General features: G+C 40.4%; 1 long non-coding RNA gene across 1 annotated transcript; it reads right to left on the bottom strand.

Annotated features, from left to right (window-relative positions):
• Positions 1–383: 383 nt before the first annotated feature.
• On the bottom strand, positions 384–5,955 carry LOC112842148 (uncharacterized). Its single transcript, XR_003213831.1, has 5 exons — positions 5,417–5,955; positions 3,119–3,205; positions 2,778–2,887; positions 1,426–1,503; positions 384–1,209 (listed from the first exon to the last, which is right to left on the bottom strand). It is a non-coding gene; the product is annotated as an uncharacterized LOC112842148 (long non-coding RNA).
• Positions 5,956–7,761: the final 1,806 nt, after the last annotated feature.

Below are 7,761 nucleotides of genomic sequence, written 5' to 3'. Positions count from 1 at the left end.
AGGACAAGAGGGTATAACCAATTAACCTAATTAGGTGCATGTCTTTGGACTGTGGGAGGAAGCAGGAATACCCACACAGATACAGAAAAATGGCCCTGCCCAGATTTTGGATTCAAACCCAGGAACTTGCAGTGATGCTAACCACCACACCACCATGCTGTCCTTAACTGAGGATTTGTATCAAAAAACAAACCCTTGAAACATTCAGTGTGCGCATACATATTTATATAACTGTGTACAATTATTGCCAGTGGTATATAAGGGCTGAGATGTGAGGGTGTGATCTGACAGATTGACCTTTGTCAGAAAAGTGGCAGCTGCCACTCTGTCTAACCGTCATCAACAGCCTGACCTTCACCATATGTCAGCCGCTTTACCAACAGTCCACTGTTTCCAGGTCTTTTAATTTTAAGGTGTTCCCTCAAAAATGTAAAAATGCATGCAAATTTCAGTGTTGTTTCCCATTTCTGTCACTTTTTTAAAAACTACAAATCCCTGTAAAAGGTGATTGCTTTGTTTTCGTCCCTTTTCGGGTCCAGTGTGCTTGGAGATGCCGGTGAATTGTCAGTTGGCCTAATTAAAGCGATTTCATGGTTCCCACACTTTGGGGGATTTTAATCTGAAATGCTCCAGCGTGCTTATGCAAACGTTCAAAATTAAAAGCATATCCCTTAAAATTAGCTTCATTCTGTTTCTCTCCCCCAAGTTTGAAAGCCTTGCCTTAGGTAAACTGATGGGCCACCCTCTAGTGGAGCTGAACGTTAGCATTTATTCTTCATAATCACATTCAGTTAAAACCTAATTGGCAGAGGCAAGGAGGCATAAATTGAAGGACAACAAAAGCTACAACAAATATAAATTAAACCAATGCTGCCTAAATTGGTTGGCGGCATCAGAAAGAAGAAAGTACAGAAAACTCGTTTAAAATCAGCAATAAACAACTAGGCAAACAGGAAAGACTCTCTAATGTGTCCCTCCTTTAAGTTATGTGGAATAGTATACTATATGCCAAGATGAGAAGCAGCTCCCATGAAGCATTGCACTTCAGGCTCCTTTCCTCCCATTGCAATTAGAGAGAAGCACATCAGTTAACCTGCATACATATTCATGTCCCATCATGAGGCAGCTCCATGACTGGGTGCAGCTCTGCAGTCAGAGCTTCTCCATTGGAGAGCAGCGGGGCCTCACACCCTGCAGCCAACAGCCAAACTGAAGAGAAACAGAGTGTAGGAGGTGCTTGAGGCTAAGACCCATTTAAGACATCCCAGCCGTCTGACGGATGTCACCCCTCTCTCCATCCAACACCACCAAGGCCCTTTTTAATGAAACCGGACTGCTTGCTCTGCTCAGCAGGCCCTTTGATATTGTCCACGGGAGCCTTATACAATAGCTTGATGTTAATTGTGACTAATAAATCCAGCCTACCTCCTTCTCCTTCTCCTCCTCCTCCTCCTCCTCCTCGATCAGCCATCTAACACCCAGTGCCTGGACCGCCTTGGACTGCTGCCAGGGAACAGAGACGCAGCAGTGTAATGAAAAAGCGCAGTGGCAGGCACACACACACTCACACATTCATGTTAATTATTTGTTTAATAAATATGCAATAACTACAACTCCTGGGGCAATAACAGCTCAGTGCTGCATGTCTCCACAAGGAAGTGGGATTCAGTGATGCATGCCATGAAACTTCTGCAGTTATAGTCTCACATCGACTGGATGGTCACATTTTTACAGACTCTTTTTCTATATTGTTCTGTGGGCTAACCTAATCCTGATTATCCCCAAATAGCACTGGAGACAAGTCACACACCCCCGCTCCTCAAATAGCTTCATTTTTTTAGCACCAAAGACTTTAATCACCCACCACAGCTCAGATCAAGGATTTTACAAGGGTGATTATGAAAGTTAGTGAGCAAAAGCAAACCAGAGATGACAGAGATAAACTTTATCCATGATCCTCTATTACAGGGGTACAAGACTATTGAGCTCATTTTCTGTTCTGTTGGAGGATGACACTGCAACTCGTGTACAAACACAAGTGAATGACTTTGTGGAACAATGTGACACTATCCATTATTACAGTTGTTCTTCAGTGTTTGTAGTTTAAATGCAGAAAGTGTGGCTGGATCGTTGGGTACTGATATTGGCTAATGCAAGCGATTTAAATGGACACCAATTTGGAAATTGCATAACACGGCCAGTAAAAGTCATTGCACTGTGCTGTGCACAGGCATTGAAAAGCATATGACGGCTCTAGGATGTATCCAGATATTCATGTCACTCTCTTCCTACACTTTCAGCAGTCATGGGTGTAGAAACAGATAAGGATGTTGAGTAGCTCATTCCTTGAATAAGTAGAGTTTGGGGTTTTTTTCCCCCTTAACAAACAGGAGGAGATAGTTACTTCCTCCTGATTTCTCCAGAAATTGTTGAAACACTTTCTACCACTTCCTGCAAATACAAAAAAGTATGTGTGTTTGTGTGATGTTTCCTTGCCCCTTTTTGTGTCCCTGGTGTATTAGTATTGCGAAGAAATGTTTAGTTACCAAGATTTAGGCATCAAAGACGTAGTTGTAAGTAGCAGGAGTACATGTGTCTTTCAGTTAAATAAAATGCTTTGTCACAACTATTCTATTTTTCCAAAGCCTTCTGTAGGAACAAAAGTCTTTCAGGTATCACCCCTTGGTGAATGCGGGTTTAAAGCATTTCTACCTTGGCTTTACTTTTCAGACCAGGAAGCTACAGCCATCTTTTATACCGTCTTCTCCAAAACTCACCAAAGAACTGTTGCTCTTATTATGCCATTTCAGAGTCAGCTTGGAGAATGCATTCATAGCCAGCAGTTGGTGCGTAGTGTTCTCACAACAAACTGTAGGGCATTCTGCATCTGCAGGGAGACTTAACCCTCTGATCACACAATTTATATAACTCTAACCCAAGCAGATTTTGTCATAGATGCAGACAGTGCAGTAGTGATGTACAAGCCCTGAAATTAATAAGGACTTTTTTATCCTTAAGAAATGAATTGATGTATTTTCACATTTTAAATACCATGATAACTTGTGTTTTTTCATTATGCTCATCAGATGTAAGCACAAATTAAAAATAAATTTAATACCTGCTTGCTGTAAATGGCTCACAGGTAAAAGCTGCTCCACTGGTTTATTTAGGATTTGGTCCCAACTCCAAGACTCACTATGAAGAACTAAGCAGATGAGACATTATGCAAACGAAATCATTTCAAGTGTACAGAAACCTTAACCTCGCCGGCTACTACAGGCTCACTGAGGTTGTGGAGGCTCACTCCTCCTTCTGCTCACAAGTTCATGAGCAGATAGAAAGGTTGCGCCTTTCAAATGTCAATACTGCATCTGAATTCGGTTTCTTGATTCACAGGTCACATACTAATACACTGCAACACAGCTCTGAGCATGTTTGAAATACACTCGGTATAGACTCCACCATCTAACTTCTTTTTTTCACAATCCCTGAATTATATTCAGCCTCACAGTCCCCCATCTTCAAATGGGAACCCTGTGGGTTTGTATTTTCTGCTGTCAGACGCCGCCTAAGGTGACTGTTTGCCCTCTGTCTTAGAAGATCCTACACCATAAACCTTCATCCAGTTCTTTGTCACAGCATGATCGAAGACAATATTTGGGATCTCTCACTCATTCTTCTCTTGGTTGTATTTTTTTTCTTCTTTTGGCTGTCCACCTCTGTCCAATAACTCCCTATTTTTTGTGAAGTTCAAACAACCTGAGACTGAGTGCCTGGAGCGCTGAGTCATCTGGAGTCAGGCCAGAGAGAAGCTGAAAGACAGAGAGAAAGGCGGAGGAGACAGAAAGGCAGAGAAATAAAGATTTAGAGGGGTAGTCAGATGAGAAAAAGAGAGATTTCTGGTCCATTCCTGTTCAGATGAGTGACTGGGTCTGAACCAACTCGTTTCAGTCTTTGTCTGTTACAGTTTTGCAGTGCCTCCTAGAGCAGAAAAACAAAAAAGTTTGTTCCAACAACTTCAAAAAGAAGTTAAGCTTGTATTTAACTTGGTATACAGCCTGTAACACTACAGCTAATCATGAGATTTGCTGTGTATTAAGCTTCGTGGGAATGGTCTGAGTATTGGTCTTTCCTTTTTTTCAGAGTAGTCTCAAAGTACATTACCTGCATTCAGGCTTTAATTCAATACAACAGCCTTGCTATAACAACATCTACTATATCTCTACAAGCTCTTCCATTTTTATTTTTGCACGTGTGTAAATTCAGTCAGGTTATTGTCACTCAGGTCATAGCTAAAGGTGACATTTACTGGACTGCATTACAGCTGGAGGCCAATAAATTTCCAATATAATATAGTATGAAATAATATAACATAATAGCTCAGTCAAAAGAATCAACAGGTGTATAAAAGTGGTACAACAGCTGAACATAAGATCATGTGGTAAACTCTCCTTATGATTTGGGCATTATATGCTCAACAAACCTGTTGTTGTTTGGCTATTGGATATTTGATTATATAGCTTTATGAGTAAACTCTGATGGGCAATTTATACACTCACGTGTATGCATTTATCAGTTAGACTGACTGGATTAATTACTTTGTGTCTGAGTAATCACTCCATAAATTGTTCCTCTAACCCTGGTACCTAATGAGTCGAGTTTTCAGATTCTCCGATCATCTGAGCAACACAAGAAACAGCGAGATTATACGAAAGAGATACCAACAACCTGTGAGAAGAAAAGAAACAAGAGTTTTTGCGAGACCCCCAAATATTTTCCTCATACATGCTGTGACAGAAAGCTGCATGAGGGTCAGCAGTGCAGCAGCTTCTAAGGCAGAGGGTGAACAGAAACTCACAGCAACCTTGGGCAGCATCTGACACAAGAAAACACAAACCACAGGGCATCCGTTTGAAGCTGGAGGAAAGTCAGGACAAATACCAAATCTCCAAGAAACCAAAAACTGGAGCTCATTATTTTGGACTGTGTTTGGTTCAGCTGTGGGAAGAGTTGCAATCTGAGCTCAAACTTTAGAGGAAATGTCAGTATATTACTAGGTGTCACACTGATTAGGTGGACCTGTCAGCTAATTTTGAAACATCACAAAGTCAGTGGCTTTGAAAGGCATTTATAGTCTAATTATCTTCTCTATTTATTTCCCTTCCCTGTCACCAGTACAAAAGAAAAATATCTGAGTTTAGATATAGTATTAACCATTAGATTTCTATAAAATGTTTAGAAATGCAAACTAGACCAAAATGGATCCAATGAAAGCCTTTACACTGGCAATTTGGCTAAAACAGAAGGCTGCATTTCAAGAGCCTCTGCTCCTGCAAGACTTTTTAAAAATCTGTCTTTAACGAAACAATATGAAAATGAAATTTTACTGGAATTTTTCCTGCTAATAACAACTTACTGTTAGAAAGATTTCGTTTCAAATTGGTAGAGTTTATCCCTCCACAATCTCTACTCTGCCTGCAGTGGCAGTGCAAGGCTATTCAATTTTTGCCTGGGCTTAATTGCTGATTGCCTACACCCGATCAGGTGCAGATAAAGGCATGCCTGAAATGAGCTTGGAGAGGAGACACCTCTTCTCTTCAGACCTTGTCGCGCTTTCTTGGCTGTCATTAGCTGCGATTGTAAAGCAATTTAAAATAAAAATAACATTTCAACAAACTCTGGTGTCAGTGACTATGACATCACCCATTTGATTCTGGAAGCTGTATCAGCAATCAGGCTTGCCAGTGTAACTGCTCGGCACAGTTCACTCACAAATAGACATACCTACTAATTACTGCTAAGTAACAGGAGAAACGAAATAAAGCTGGAGCACACATTTCTTGGATGGCCATATTATTTTTCAGATCCTTCCATTAGAAATGCCCCAAATACAGCACAAATGCAAATAAGAAGTCCAGTACAATGACTCAGTAAGTAGTGTCTTCAAGTATAATCAGCCACAGCCTATACTTTTGGTCTAAAATTCGAATGGTTAAGTTATTAAAACTAAAAAAACAAACAAAAAAAATCAAGCCCTGTATTTGTTATGGAGGCTGAACTGAGCTACAGAGGCCAAAACGCTACAAGGTTCCAAATATGAGAAATTCATTGCTGAAATTGGATATGTTAACATGGGAGTCTGTGGGGATCAACCCAGTTTTGGAGCAAGCTTCAAGTTGCCGTTGGAGAAACTGCAGTTTTTGGCACCTCCATGTTTGCTTTGGAGCCCTGGAGGTTGCCACTTGTGCAATCTGTGGTTATATCTGCTCCTAACAAAGCCTCTATGTTGGTATTTTCACAGACATGCATATTTATCAGCCAAGTAGACGGTTGGAATTGTGGAACCGTCGGCTAATTTTGAATCCTGACAAAGTTAGTGGCTTTAAAAAGCATTTATTTTTGTTAATTCTCTGTCATTAGTAAAAAAGAAACACATAGATGAGGTTCGATATTATATTTCTATAAAAAGCTTACAAAAGCAATACTGTAACAAAAGGACATTAGTCATTGTGTGCAAGATGCATAAAAGACCAAGTCTATTCATTTAGTACATTTTGGGTTATTTAATTAACATTGTGATTATCTATTATTGTAAATACATTTTGCAGGGGACGAACCAAAACAACGTATCCTCCATAAAAATTAGCACTGCATAATTTTAATTAAGGCGCAGCAATTATTTCATTTATTTGACTGGCAGACTCTCATTAAACAGCACTTAGGACCAACCATTTCATCTGCAAGGCAAGAATACTTCTCTCTGTCTTTCCGTCCCTCCCCACACACAGCAGTTCTTGTTCTCTCTCATTCCCGTAAGTGATCACAGCGTGCAGTCATTCACTGACACGAGGCACAGAGCCAGTCTCACTGACAAACTGCACCGCAACCTTTTACCTCTGTATGTAATTAGGACTCTGGACATGCAACACATTCACTTAGCCTAATTAAAGAATGACAAAGACATATTGTACCACTTTTCAGCGGACATCTCGTTAGCTACCAGTATATTCGAAGATATTTTCCCACTGATATTATAAAGCGAGTTCAAGTGTAAAAGTAGCTGTTTTTCTTTGCTCCATTGTTACATTCCTCAGACTTGTAGCGTCAGCTAATCCTCCTCAGTGTCTCAGACGCTGTCAGCACAAGAATGAACTAGGAGGCATTTCTGTCTGCTCCAAAAGCTGGATTACAGAAACAAGAAGATTACCCGTCCAACAACTTGAACAAGCAAAAAGAAAAACAACCCAAAAAACAAAGCTATCACAATGCTTCACAGTGTGTAGTGATTAACTGTATTCTCTGCTTGCATGTATTAATATAGTCTTGTGGCTGACAAGCTCAAAGAATCCCTGCGGTGCAAATTAAGTGTAACGCTCAGAATGCTGTTGCGGTTTGCTTCCCTAAAAACCTCTGGACAATCATTTGTTTTTCATCTGCTTTTACCATCTCTGAATCATTGTGGGGTGTTAAACAAACAGGGTGGTGGTGGCGGCAGAGGATTGAACACACGGAGGTTTCTCTCCTGCCTGGATGAAGTCCTCCTAAGTGATGAGAATGATCAGCTGCTGTTTTTTATTCCTCCAGCCACTCATAAATCCAATAATTACATTACGGTTCTTGAGGGAAGAGAAAAGTTTTCCCATTAACTAGTGCTCATTAACCTACTTCCAAAATGTACAAATGACTAACTTGAGGGAGTTGCGCAGTAATTTCCTTATCACATATTCAAATGCAATATTCACCAAAATCTTGGTTCACATG

Source organism: Oreochromis niloticus, linkage group LG14 (assembly GCF_001858045.2).
Source record: "Oreochromis niloticus isolate F11D_XX linkage group LG14, O_niloticus_UMD_NMBU, whole genome shotgun sequence".
NCBI classification, from domain to species: domain Eukaryota; kingdom Metazoa; phylum Chordata; class Actinopteri; order Cichliformes; family Cichlidae; genus Oreochromis; species Oreochromis niloticus.
This window is presented reverse-complemented; position numbering and strand designations above follow the sequence as displayed.